Raw genomic sequence first — 12,843 nt, 5'->3', positions numbered from 1 at the left:
AGTGGTGGCCAAGGAAGAGAGCTTTGGTCTAGACAATGACAGCGATTGTGAGTGAAGCCAAAGGGAAGCATATTGCCATGTTTTTTTTTAATAATAATGGCAGTATTGATATGACTGTTGTTCCCAGGGCAATATCAAGAAAAGGAAAGGGTAGGAGAGAAAGCAGGTGTCTGGGAAAATGTCAAGATGAATATTCTGGATAGGCCCTGGTCTTCTGATTGCTGACTATATAGTATAAGAAGCATGGTCTTGATCTGTGGTCCTCTGTCTCCAGATCTAGTTTTTATTACAGTTTTGCTTCCTGGATTCTATCCTGGCTCTAACACTTCTTATTTCTGTGACCTGGGGAAAGTCACTGCTGCTTTCTGGGACTCAGTTTTCTTTATAATCAGTATATTAGAATATATGAACTCTAAGACCATTTAAATCTATAAAATGGATGATTCTAAATAATTATGTAACATTTTGACAGGATAAAAGTATGATCAAAATCTGATAGATGAGGGGCAGCTACCCACTGGCACTGGGGTCAGGAAGACCTGAGTTCAAATGTGATCTCAGATGCAATTACCTAGCTGTGTGACTTTGGACAACTCACTTAACCTTACTGCCTTGTTAAAAAACTAGGGAAAAAAAGATGTGATGGGGGGGGAGATCTTTTGTATATTATTTATCAGACTATATGTATTGATTCATTTGTTATTCTCTAGAAAAAGAAAAATGAGACAATAAGTAATATTTCAATTCACTTTTTAAAAGCATATATATATATATATATATATATATTTAAATTCCATCAAAGATTTAGACATATAGAAGACTTAGTGATTTACTGAACACTATAAGTTAAATTGCTGAACCAAGAAGATAGACCAAATCTCATGACTGTCATCCACTGCTCTGTTCAGAAATCCCACCTGCCTCGATAAGCTAAAGGATTACTCTCAATTAACTTCTAAAAATGAACTTGGGTTTCTTTCTCCCTAATGATAAGCCAGCTCTCTACAGGATGCAGTCTTCCAAGTGTTTTGGGTAATTAGTAAAGGGGTTGTTATTTGCTCTATTGTAGGCATCTGTCCAAGACAGAACAGCATGAAACTATGGTCTATATTGGGTAAAGTGGCTGGATTTCTCCACAGGTCACGCTCAGTAACTGAGTGCAATCATTCCTATTTCTCAGTACTGGGCAGTGGGTGGGCAAATGATACCAGATGGTGTGTGCAGCTATTTGGTGTTACAATGGGGCTTTTTTGGATACTAGTTCAGTGCAAGGATGCAGCATTCTTATGATTCCCTAGTATATCATTTCTTTTTTATTTCATATTGTGAAGGAAAACCCCCAGGGAAAGGAAGCACTAATCATAGCAATTTCTACCTTTGTTCTTTCTCCCCCATCTAATTTTCATCACACTATCAACTCTGCCCAGGCAGCTGAGCCAAGAATATTGTCACCATTAGGCTTGGCCTCTGGATGGACCATGAACTTCCTGTCCCCCTCTGACTTAGTGGGGACAAATTTGAAGAGTTCAGATGAGATAAAAGGAATATTCTTCAAGGATTATTTTAATTAAGAAACTAAAGATAAACATAAATATAGTGATGATGATGGTGAGGTGATGAAATGACAAGTATATTTTGAGTGAGGAGGGTGCTGTATATATGCTATGTATATATGCTATGATGATATAGAAAAAGGTAACAATATGTGTTTAGAATTGTGTTAACTTGCCTGGCCTGACTCTTCAAGCTTTCATCCCCTATTCTGCTTCAACCTTGTTTAGAGAATCCCTCCACTAGAACCCCCCCCCCTTATTTCCACACTTTTGTTTGCCTAATGCCCTCTTTTCAGTCACTATGCCATCTTCTCCATTCCCACATCAAGAAGAAGAAGAATTGAAATTTTAGTTTTATTCATAACTGCCTAGGAAGTCTTTAGGTGATTTTTGGCTTAAGGGGAGAAATCTTGAAAGAAATGTTTACTCTTAGCTGGAAGAGACCTCAAAGCTTATCTAATCCAGCTTCCTATTTATAAAAGAAGGAAACTAAGACCTGTGAAAATTAAATGATTTGCCCAAGTATACTGCTACTAAGCAATGAAGAATCTTGGACCTGATTCTTTGACTTCAGAGCCTATAATTGTACCATTCTGGAAAACAATATAAAAATTATACATTTACTCTTATTAAAAATAGTTCAGATAAAACAGACACACTGATATGCATTTCATGATATTCTCTATTATTTTCTAATAATAAAGTTCAGGATTTTGTTTTGGTCACTTTTGAGATCCTCTTCTCTTTTAGATACTTTGAGTATCAACCCCTTAACAGCTTCAAAAGTGTGAGGTCTTTAGTAAATAAGCATGATGGAGAACTCACAAAGGATAATACATGAATAGTTCCATGTCTTATCTAACTCCTTTTCTTTTTTGTTTGTGACTCCACTGTCCTCAATGATAAAATATTTTCTTAGAAAAAACTTTTTTTTCTGGTTCCCTTTCCCATTTTACCACTTATGCAGTCCTGTCACTTTCATGCTTATGTTCTTTCAGAATAACTTTCCACAGCTGAATTTATCCCCAAGTTTTATTAGATTTGTCTTCCCCTCAATTGTCAAATAAAGCCTCATTGCTATTGACCATCTATCCTATTCCTCTGTAACAGTTCATAAGTGAATCTTAACCAGACCAGAGATGAAGGCCATCATAAAAGACAAAATATAAAATTTTAATTACAGATCATAAAATTAAGTCAATGACAGAAGAAGGAATAAAAAAGGTAAAATAAAGAGCAGGAAATATTTGCTTCATCTATTAACAGTAAATACCTGACATTCAAGATATAGAGGAAGTGACATTAATATATTATATCAAAGGCCATAATCCCCTAGACATACTTCAAACCTTTCATCCAGTCCTTTAAGTACATACCCTAGTCATTCTGGATTTCTTAGTCCTATATCCACTCAGTTTCCAAGTCTTATTTTTTTACCTTCATAGCAGTTCTTCCTCAAACTTGTATCCATCTCCTTTTCTCCACTTACTTGGATAATACCTTTGATCAGACCCTTATTACTTTTTTATATAAATATTTTGTTTTCCTATTATATACAATAGTAGTTTCTACCTATAATTTTTTAAGGTTTTGAATTTTACAATTTCCCTGAACCCTTCCTTCCTTCTCCCCTCCCTTCCACAGAAGGCAATCTGTGTTCCATAGCATACATATACCACCAATTGTTTAACCATTCCCCAATTGATAGACATTCCTTCAATTTCCAATTCTTTGCCAGTACAAAAAGAGTTGCTATGAATATTTTTGTACAAGTAATGTTTTTTACTGTTTTTCATGAACTCTTCAGGGTATAGACCTAGTAGTGGTATTTCTGGATCAAAGAGTATGCCCTATAATTCCAAATTGCTCTCCAAAAAAGGTTGGATGAGTTCACAGCTCCACCAACAAAGCATTAGTGTCTCAGATTTCCCAAATCCCCTCTTACATTGATCATTGTCCTTTTTGGTCATATTAGCCAATCTGTATTTCTTTAATCAGTAATAATTTAGAGCAATTTTTCATATGACTAAAGATAGCTCTGATTTCTTCATCTGCAAATTGCCTTTGCATATGGGTATGACTTGGTTTTTGATAAATCTGACTCAGTTTTCTATATATTTTAGAAATGAGACCTTTGTCAGAAACACTACTTGCAAAAATTGTTTCCCAATTTACTATATTTTTTTGATCTTGTTTATAGTGGTTCTTTTTGTGCAAAAGCTTTTTAATTTAATCTATTTGAAAATTATCCAGTTTGTTATTTATGTTGTTCTCTGTCTCTTCCTTAGTATAAACTGCTCTCCTTTCCATAGATCTGACAGGCAAACTATTCCTTGTTTTCCTCGTTTGGTTATAATATCGTTTCTTATGTCTAAATCCTGTGCCCATTTTGATATTATCTTGGTATAGGGTATGAGAAGTTGTTCTTATCCAAGTTTCTGCAATAATAACTTCAAATTTTCCCAGCAGTTTTAACAAAGAGAGTTTATCAAACAGCAGTTTACTGTAATCATTTCCTGCTGTCTCTTTTGTACCTAGTCTATTCCACTGATCCACCACTTTATTTCTTAGCTACTACCAGACAGTTTTAATGACTAATGCTTTATAATATAATTTTAGATCTGGTAAGGCTAAGCCACCTTCTTTTGCACTTTTCCCCCATTAAATCCCTTGATATTCTTGACATTTTGTTTCTGCATATGAATTTAGTTACAATTTTTTCTAACACAAAGTGATTTTTGGAAGTTTACTAAATACTAAATAGGTAAATTAATTTAGGTTGAATTGTCATTTTTATTATATTAGCTTGGCTATCCATGAGCAATTGATATTTTCCCAGTTATTTAAATCTGATTTTATTTGTGTGAAAAGTGTTTTATAGTTGTTTTCATAGAGTTTCTGAGTCTGCCTTGGCAGGTAGACTCCCAAGTATTTTATATTGTCTGAAATTACTTTAAATTGGATTTTTCTTTCTAGCTCTTGCTGCTGTATCTTTCTAGTAATATATAGAAATTCTGAGGATTTATGTGGGTTTATTTTTATAGCCTGTGAATTTGCTAAAGTTCCTAATTGTTTCCAATAGCTTTTGTGATGATTTTTTTAGGGTTCTCTAGATATACCATCATGTTATCTGCAAAGAGTGAGAGTTTTGTTTCTTCCTTCCCAAATCTAATTCCTTCAATTTCTTTTATTTGTTTTGTTTTGTTCTTTTTAGGTTTTTGCAAGGCAAATGGGGTTAAGTGGCTTGCCCAAGGCCACACAGCTAGGTAATTATTAATTGTCTGAGACCTGATTTGAACCCAGGTACCCCTGACTCCAGGGCCGGTGCTTTATCCACTGTGCCACCTAGCCACCCCCCTTCAATTTCTTTTTCTTTTCTTTTTGCTGAAGCTAACATTTCTAATATAATATTGAATAGTAGTGGTGATAATGGACTTCCTTGTTTCACCCCTGATCTCATGGGGAATGCCTCTAGCTTATCCTGACTGCATATAATGCTTGTTGATGGTTTCAGACAGGTACTTCTTATCAATTATAAGGGATAATCCATTTATTCCTATGATCTCTAGTGTTTTTAGTAGGAATATGTGCTATATTTTGTCAAAGGCATTTTCAGTATCTAATGAGATGATCGTATGATTTCTGTTAGGATTTGTTATTGATATTGACAGTTTTTCTAATATTGAACCAACACTGCATTCCCACAATAAATTCTGCTTGGTCATAGTGATAATTTACTGTAATTGCTTTACTAAGATTTTAAGATTTTCCAATTCATATTCATTAGGGAAATTGGTCTATAATTTTCTTTCTCTCTTTTGACTCTTCCTGTTTTGGGTCTCGGCACCATATTGGTGTTATCGAAGGAATTAAGCAGAGTTCCATCTTCACCTTTTATTCTAAAGAGTTTATATAGAATTTTAAACAATTGTTCCTTAAATATTTGATAAAATTCACTTGTGAATCCATCTGGCCCTGGTGATGTTATCTTAGGCAGTTCCTTGATAGCTTGTTGAATTTCTTTTTCTGAGATAGGGTTATTTAGGTATTTAATTTACTCTTCATTTAATATGGGCAACTTATTTTTTTGTAAATATTCATCCATATCACTTAGAGTTTCAAATTTATTGGCATACAGTTGGGTAAAATAGTTCAGAATTATTACTTTTTAATTTCCTTCTCATTGGAGGTGAGATCACCTTTTTCATTTTTGATACTAGTAAATTGGTTTTTTCTTAATTTTTTCTAATGAAATTAACCAAAGATTTATGTTTTTTTTTCATAAAACCAACTTTTGGTTTTATTCATTAGTTTGATAGTTTTCTTGCTTTTGCTTTTATTAATTTCTATTTTAATTTTTAAAATTTCTAATTTGGAATTTAATTTGGTTTTTTAATTTGTACTTTCACTATTTTTAGTTGAATGATTAGTTTATTGATTTCCTCTTTCTCTATTTTATTCATGTAAACATTTAGAAATATATCCCCTAATAACTGCTTTAGCCATATCCCATTAGTTTTAGTATATTGTCTCATTATTGTTATTGTCTAGGATGAAATCATTAATTTTTTATCTATAATTTGTTGTTCGATCCACTCATTCTTTAAAATGAGGTTATTTAGTTTCCAAGTAGTTTTAGGTTTATCTCTCCATGGCCCATTATTAGTCCATGTGATTTTTAATGCATTATGATCTGAAAAGTAAGTATTCACTATTTCTGTCTTTCTTCAATTGTTTATAAGTTTTCTATGCCCTAGTATATGGTCAATTTTTTGTGTAGGTGCGATGTACTGCAGAAAAAAAATGTATATTCTTTTCTATCTGCATTCATTTTTTTCCAAAGGTCTATCATATCTATGTTTTTGAACATTTTATTTACCTTCTTAATTTCCTTCTTGCTTATTTTATGGTTAGATTTATCTAATTCTGAGAGAGGGAGATTGAGTTCTCCCACCAGCAGAATTTTGCTGTCTGTGTCTACCTGTAACTTATTCAACTTCTCCTCTAAGAATTTGGGTGCTATACTACTTGGTGCATACATATTTAGTGTTGAAATTTCTTCATTGTCTAAGGTACTTTTTAAGAGGATATAGTTTCCCTTCCTTCTCTCTTTTAATGAGATCTATTTTTGCAGTTGCTTTGTCTGAGATAAGGACCTTTTTTATCTTTTATCTGATCATTGCAACTGTATAATAAATCAAACTTAGTTCCATTGCTTCAGGTTTTTCTCCTGCCCATCCAACCTTTGCATAGCTGCCAAATCAATATTCCTAAAGGAAACTTTTGGCCATATCAGACTGTTGCTCAGTAAGTGTGGATACTTCCTTTTACTTCTAGTATCATATAAAAACTCCATTGTTTAGTATTTTAAAGCTCTATAAAAAACTATCTCCAGCCTATCTTTTTTAGATTTATTAATACCTTACTTTCTTTAACTCATTCTATAGTTCATTGAAACTGATATTTATGCTATTTCTCACATATGGTTTCTATCTCTCAATTCACACATTATCCTTCTGCCTTGAAAAACTTCCCCTTACTTAGCATCCTATTGAAATTCTATTCTCTCTACAAGAGTCAGTTAAAATGCTACCTCTACTATTAAGTCTTTTTGTTCACCTACATCAGAAGTGATTTCTCCTTCCTATTTTGTTATTAAAGCTCCTTGGTACATGTCATAATCTTCCCTGTTAGACTTTAAATCCTTAAGGATCAAGGCTAAGCCTTATAAATCCTTGGATTTCCCACAACATCTAAAATTATAAAATCTTAAAGGTAATGATGACCTGAAGTAGTGAGGATGAATAAGAGTGAGCCCTCTCTGTAGAATGAGAAAGTTGAACTAGATGACCATTGAGATGCCTTCCAACTTTTTAATCTATGATACTTCTTAGTAGGTAGGCAGAGAAGCCTTGAGTACCATACCACTTGAGTAGAGACTCCAACAGAGTATACAGAGATAAAGCCAACATTATTGATAGGTGAGACATAACTTTCATGAAGATGAAAAAACAAGGCAAATAAATACACATTGACACATTCTCTGAATAGATAAGGTATGTTTTTTTCCTGAAATCTTATTTGACAATTGTTGTTGGAAATTCATATATACATATATATATATATATATATACATATATATATAAAATTTACAAAATAATTTTGAAGATAGATGGTTAAAAGGAGAAATAAGTAAATTATATGGTTTAGATTTAAATTTGACATAATGAATTCCTCAGGGACTAATATATTTTTCTAGTGAGAAATAGCTCTAATGACATGAGATCCAAACTTACTTCCCCCATCCTCTAATATCTTTCAAAAAAACATGTTGAAACTGAGATGCTTTCAGAATTTTATAAATATTTTATTTTACTTGATAGCAAAATAAAATAGAACACTAAAGTTGTAGACCTACCACTTTCTGCCAAGATATTCTAATTTCTATAAATCAAAGGTGTCAACTACCTGCTGGTGGATTGCATGAAGTCCACAGTGTTCTTTTTTGGGAAATATTAAACAAAACAAATAATACAAGAAAACATGGATAATATCACATTTTAAAACTAATTCTTTTTTATGGCCATGAAAAGGAATTTTTATTTAGAGATGAATGGTCTTTAATTTGATAGCACAGCTATCAAATGTTTATATGGTTGATTGTGTTTGGCCCTGCCCTACCAGCTATTGACCTCTCATTCAACCTGGCAATAAGAATTGATATTTATTTTCTCCTGTGTATTCTTCAGATTATGACTGAAAAAGAATTTCAGAAGTTCTAGCTGGAAGAAACTTTAGGATTTATTGGTCCACTCCTTATTTGCCAGATGAGGACATTAATCACCAGAGGTTAAATATATTGTTCAAGGTCATTTAGCAAAATAATGATAGAACCTGCACTAGATGCTAGGACTCTTTTTTTTTTGTTTGCTGCTTCTCTGTACTCTCAGTTGCTTGCTAGACTATTCTTTACCTCTGAATTTTTACATGAATGAAAAATTCAGCCCACCTGAGGCATATGAACTACCGATTATAATAAAAATGAACAGAGGGCAATGGCCTCTTTGAAGACTGTAGAGAAGGACACATCAAAACTACTGGGTACGTATAGATGAAATTAATTATAGGATATATCAATTCTGTTATGTCCCATAGAGAATAAAATTATATTTTTGAGGGGAAAAAATTAATTAGGAGCTAAAGGAATAATCAAATGAAATTTTTTAAAAACAAAATGAAAGAAAACTAGAGGGAATGACAAACTCTGAATCTCAGTTTCCTCATCTATAAAATGAAGAGATATGGTTAAAATATCACTAAAGCTTCTTCCTGCTCTGAAATTCTAGAATATACTTTCCAGTTAAGCATTAATCAACTATTTAGTTTTTTTGTTTGTTTATATTTGTTTTGGTGGTTGCCAGAGGGTAGTGAAGAACGTTTTTAAAATATCCAGGGTAAAACATGTTCCCGTCCCCACCAGGAAAAGAAATAAAATAATGACTTGAAAAAATAGACCCTTCTAAAATTTCCTATTTGGATTTTCATAACTGTTATCAAAGATGAAAAATGATCCATGTGGGAGTAAATTGGAGGTCAGTGAATTTCATTTTAGCTCGCCATTTCCCCCTAGTGGTTTTTATTATACACTGACCATTAATGGAAATACAAATACCTTGGGGAATATAAAACTGGGAAATATAAATACCTGTGTCCTTAAAGCATGCATAAGACAATGAAAAAAAATCTCCAAAATAGTTGAATGATATATTTTTTAAAATTTTAAATGACTATAGATCACAAAATCATGTTCACTGATTTGTTGGTCTAGATTTGGTTGGGGTATTTCATATTAACTTCAGTGGAAATTTCAAAAGAAGGGCAACTAAGAGCCAGAACTCTCATCTTCCACTATCACACTTAGGCAGCTGGCAAAAATAGGAAGATACTCTTAACTACTTTAAATCTATTTTGGCATTAAACAAAGAATTTTTTGCTCTTTCTTTTCCATTGACCTCTGCCTTTGTCAATGGAAGGAATTTGCATCAGGAGAGAACAATGATAATTATGAACTTTTAAAGAGTATTCCCCTTCCTTATTTCTGACTCCTTTTTTCCATTCAAAATAGATACAAGTTCATTTTTGAATGGGGTGCTCTAGCATATAGGGAAATAAAGAAGATGGTTTTTGAGCTGACACTTGAGGAAATTTGAAATTATAGGAGGAAAGATGAGGAGTTAATACCTTCAAGGAATGGGGTACTGCTACTAGTACAAAGGCATAAGGAGATGGGTGCCCTGACCACGTGACTGGATCAGAGTATAAGAGAGGTGAATTATTTATTGAACTGAAAAAGTAGGAAGGGAACAGATTATAAGAGAATGCAAATATTAAACAGAATAATTATTCAGATCATTGCAAATTTTACCTCATGTTCATGCACACAGGCAAAAATTTGGTGGCATTGTGGTTATTTCCTATTAGTAAGAAAATATTGAGGTCATTATTATTATTACTTCTTCAATGTGCTACAATGTAATTTCCTTTCATTTTCTGTGAACAGGTGGAGCTCAATGCCTATTGGGAATAGACACAGTCAATGTCAGAACTGTAACTAGGGTTCCAGATTTCAATGCATTAATCTTTATGCTTGTTATAGTGGGCAAACAACTGGATGTACAATTAGCTGTGCTGTCTGAGGGCCAGATCTGCCACTTATTAGCTGACCATAATCATTAAGTCTCATTTTTAATCATCTCAACTTTAGATTTCCAGCTCCTTGACTTTTATCTCTTTGTGCTGCACAGTTTTTAGCAGAGTGTCTGGTATATTGTAGACAATAATGTGTCAATCAAATTGATTGATTGCTTAGTTAATACTTCTATTACATGTATCATGGTATATTTGTGAGAATCAAACAACATAATTTATATTAAATACTTGGAAAGCTATAGAATGCCAGGTGACTATAATGTTGTTACTCCATTAAAGTGGGGAATATTAAGCATATTAACGACTGTTAGCATGCAAATATTTTGATAGATTAATTAGCCATCACTCCACAAGGATTAGGTTCCTAAAAGAATGGGGTCTAGAAAAAGCCAATTTTTAAAGAATTTTATTTATTAAGGCAATGGGGTTAAATGACTTGCCCAAGGTCACACAGCTAGATAATTAAGTGTCTGAGACTGGATTTGAACTCAGGTCCTCCTGACTCCAGGCCTGCTACTCTATTACTGCACCACCTAGCTGCCCCCCCAAAAAAATCAAATTTTGATAATAGAAATGGAACATGACCCTAGAAATATCTGGAGTACAAATTGTTTGGAATTAGCTGGCCTCTGTGAGGGAACCAAGCAAAGAACTTGGACAAATAAATATAGCCATGGAAGTCTAGAAAGGAGGTACACATGTCAAACTTTCTTCCTTGCTATTATAGCTAGGCATGGCTCTGAAAATTGTAGATTTCCAAGAAGTTACATAAACTCAGGATATCTTATACTTTCATTTGACTGGTGAGAATATTTAAATTATGAATGAGAATTTATAAGTAAATTCGAATACTTCTTCAACATATTCAAGTTTCTCCTTTAGAACTCTTCCAGTAAGTTCATGGATGTGTGATCTCCTCTGCGTGAGGTCTCTGTCTACTAGTATAGTCTGTAACTCATCTATGCCTTCATATCCTGAGTAATTCTTATAAAGATGATGACCTGAATCTTCAAAAGTATGTTTTGCAGCAAGCTTTAGGACTTCCTTAATATTTGTTACATAGAGCTGCCGTCCTTGATATAGTCCATCCCTTCCTCTGAATGCACATGCCATTCTTACTGTCTTTTAAGCTACTTCTCACATGCTCATCCTAATCATCAAGGAACAGGGCTCTATTTACACACATACAAAATTCCTCTATATATTGACCTTCGGTTCAATCACATTTATTATTTGTCTTCCCTAATTTAACTATGCTGGAAGAATATTAGCCTTAAGAATTTGAGCTTTTTGGGTGGCTAGGTTGCACAGTGGATGGAGCACCGGCCCTGGAGTCAGGAGGACCTGAGTTCAAATCCAGTCTCAGACACTTACTAATTACCTAGCTGTGTGGCCTTGGGCAAGCCACTTAACGCCATTTGCCTTGCAAAAACCTAAAAAAAACAAAGTTGAGTTTTTGGTATTCTGAATTGGACTGGAATCAAGAATCACATTTCAAGGCATAACAAAAGTAGATACATTTAACAAAGAACAAAGAATTAGACACCTGTAGTTTATTCAGGTGAATAAAGTTCTCTTACCTGAGTTTTCCATAATAATCCATCAGGGCACCTGGAGCTCCCATAATTGCTTTCTTTTCAGGAAACCAAGAAGTGATGTCAATAGACCAAGATTTTATATCATTTCTAATTCTTCTTGACCTCTCTGTAGCTTTTAAGATTGTTGATCACCCTATCTTCCTTATTTTTCTCTTCTCTCTAGATTTCTGGGTCACTGTTCTCTCCTGGTATCCCTTTTTTTCCTTTCTAACCATTTTTGCCTTTGTCTGATTCTCTTCCAGATCATTTTCAACCCTCAGGTTTCTGTCTTGGCCCCTCTTCTCTTCTCCTTCTTCACTATTTCCTTTACTCATCTCATCAGCTCCTTTGGTTTTAATTTTTAATTTCATTTGATCCCCTTCAACCAATCAAGCCTCAAAAATGATCTCAAAAACCCGTTACAGAGAAAAGATTAGGATAATGCTCCTGCCACTGAGAGCAACTTTGGATCACTGAAAGTAGTGTGTAGTTTCGCAAATGAAATAAGACTACTTTACTCCTTCTATTCAGTATTATAAAGAATAATAAAAAGTACTTCTGAGGGATAGGAAAATCTAGATATTATTGGCAAGTAAAAACGAAAGTTCACCTAACTTGCATATTCTCCCTTAGCATTTTTAATTGCTTCAATATAAGTGTTAGAAAATACCTACCCTGAAGCTCTTAGAGGTCAGCAAAAATTGCCTTTATTTCTTTTTTATAAAGAAAACGTGGTCTTTCACCAAAGCCTCTACAGAAAATAGGTAATCAAAATGAATGAATGAATTAACAAAACCCAGCACCCATGGGAGAAAATTAAAATGAAAAGTGGTTGGGCTATAATTTTCAGGAAATTTCCTTTTGGAAAAAGGTTTAGTTTCATCTATTTCAAGGTATTATTCCTCCTTGTTATTTATTCTTCCCTAGCTATTTCTCTCTAGCATTTTCAGTTTTTTATTTAATTTCTTGTAGGCATACTTGAAGTCCCTATGGTAGGGCTCTTC

Source organism: Macrotis lagotis, chromosome X, assembly GCF_037893015.1.
Source record: "Macrotis lagotis isolate mMagLag1 chromosome X, bilby.v1.9.chrom.fasta, whole genome shotgun sequence".
Taxonomy (NCBI): Eukaryota; Metazoa; Chordata; class Mammalia; order Peramelemorphia; family Peramelidae; genus Macrotis; species Macrotis lagotis.
This window is presented reverse-complemented; position numbering follows the sequence as displayed.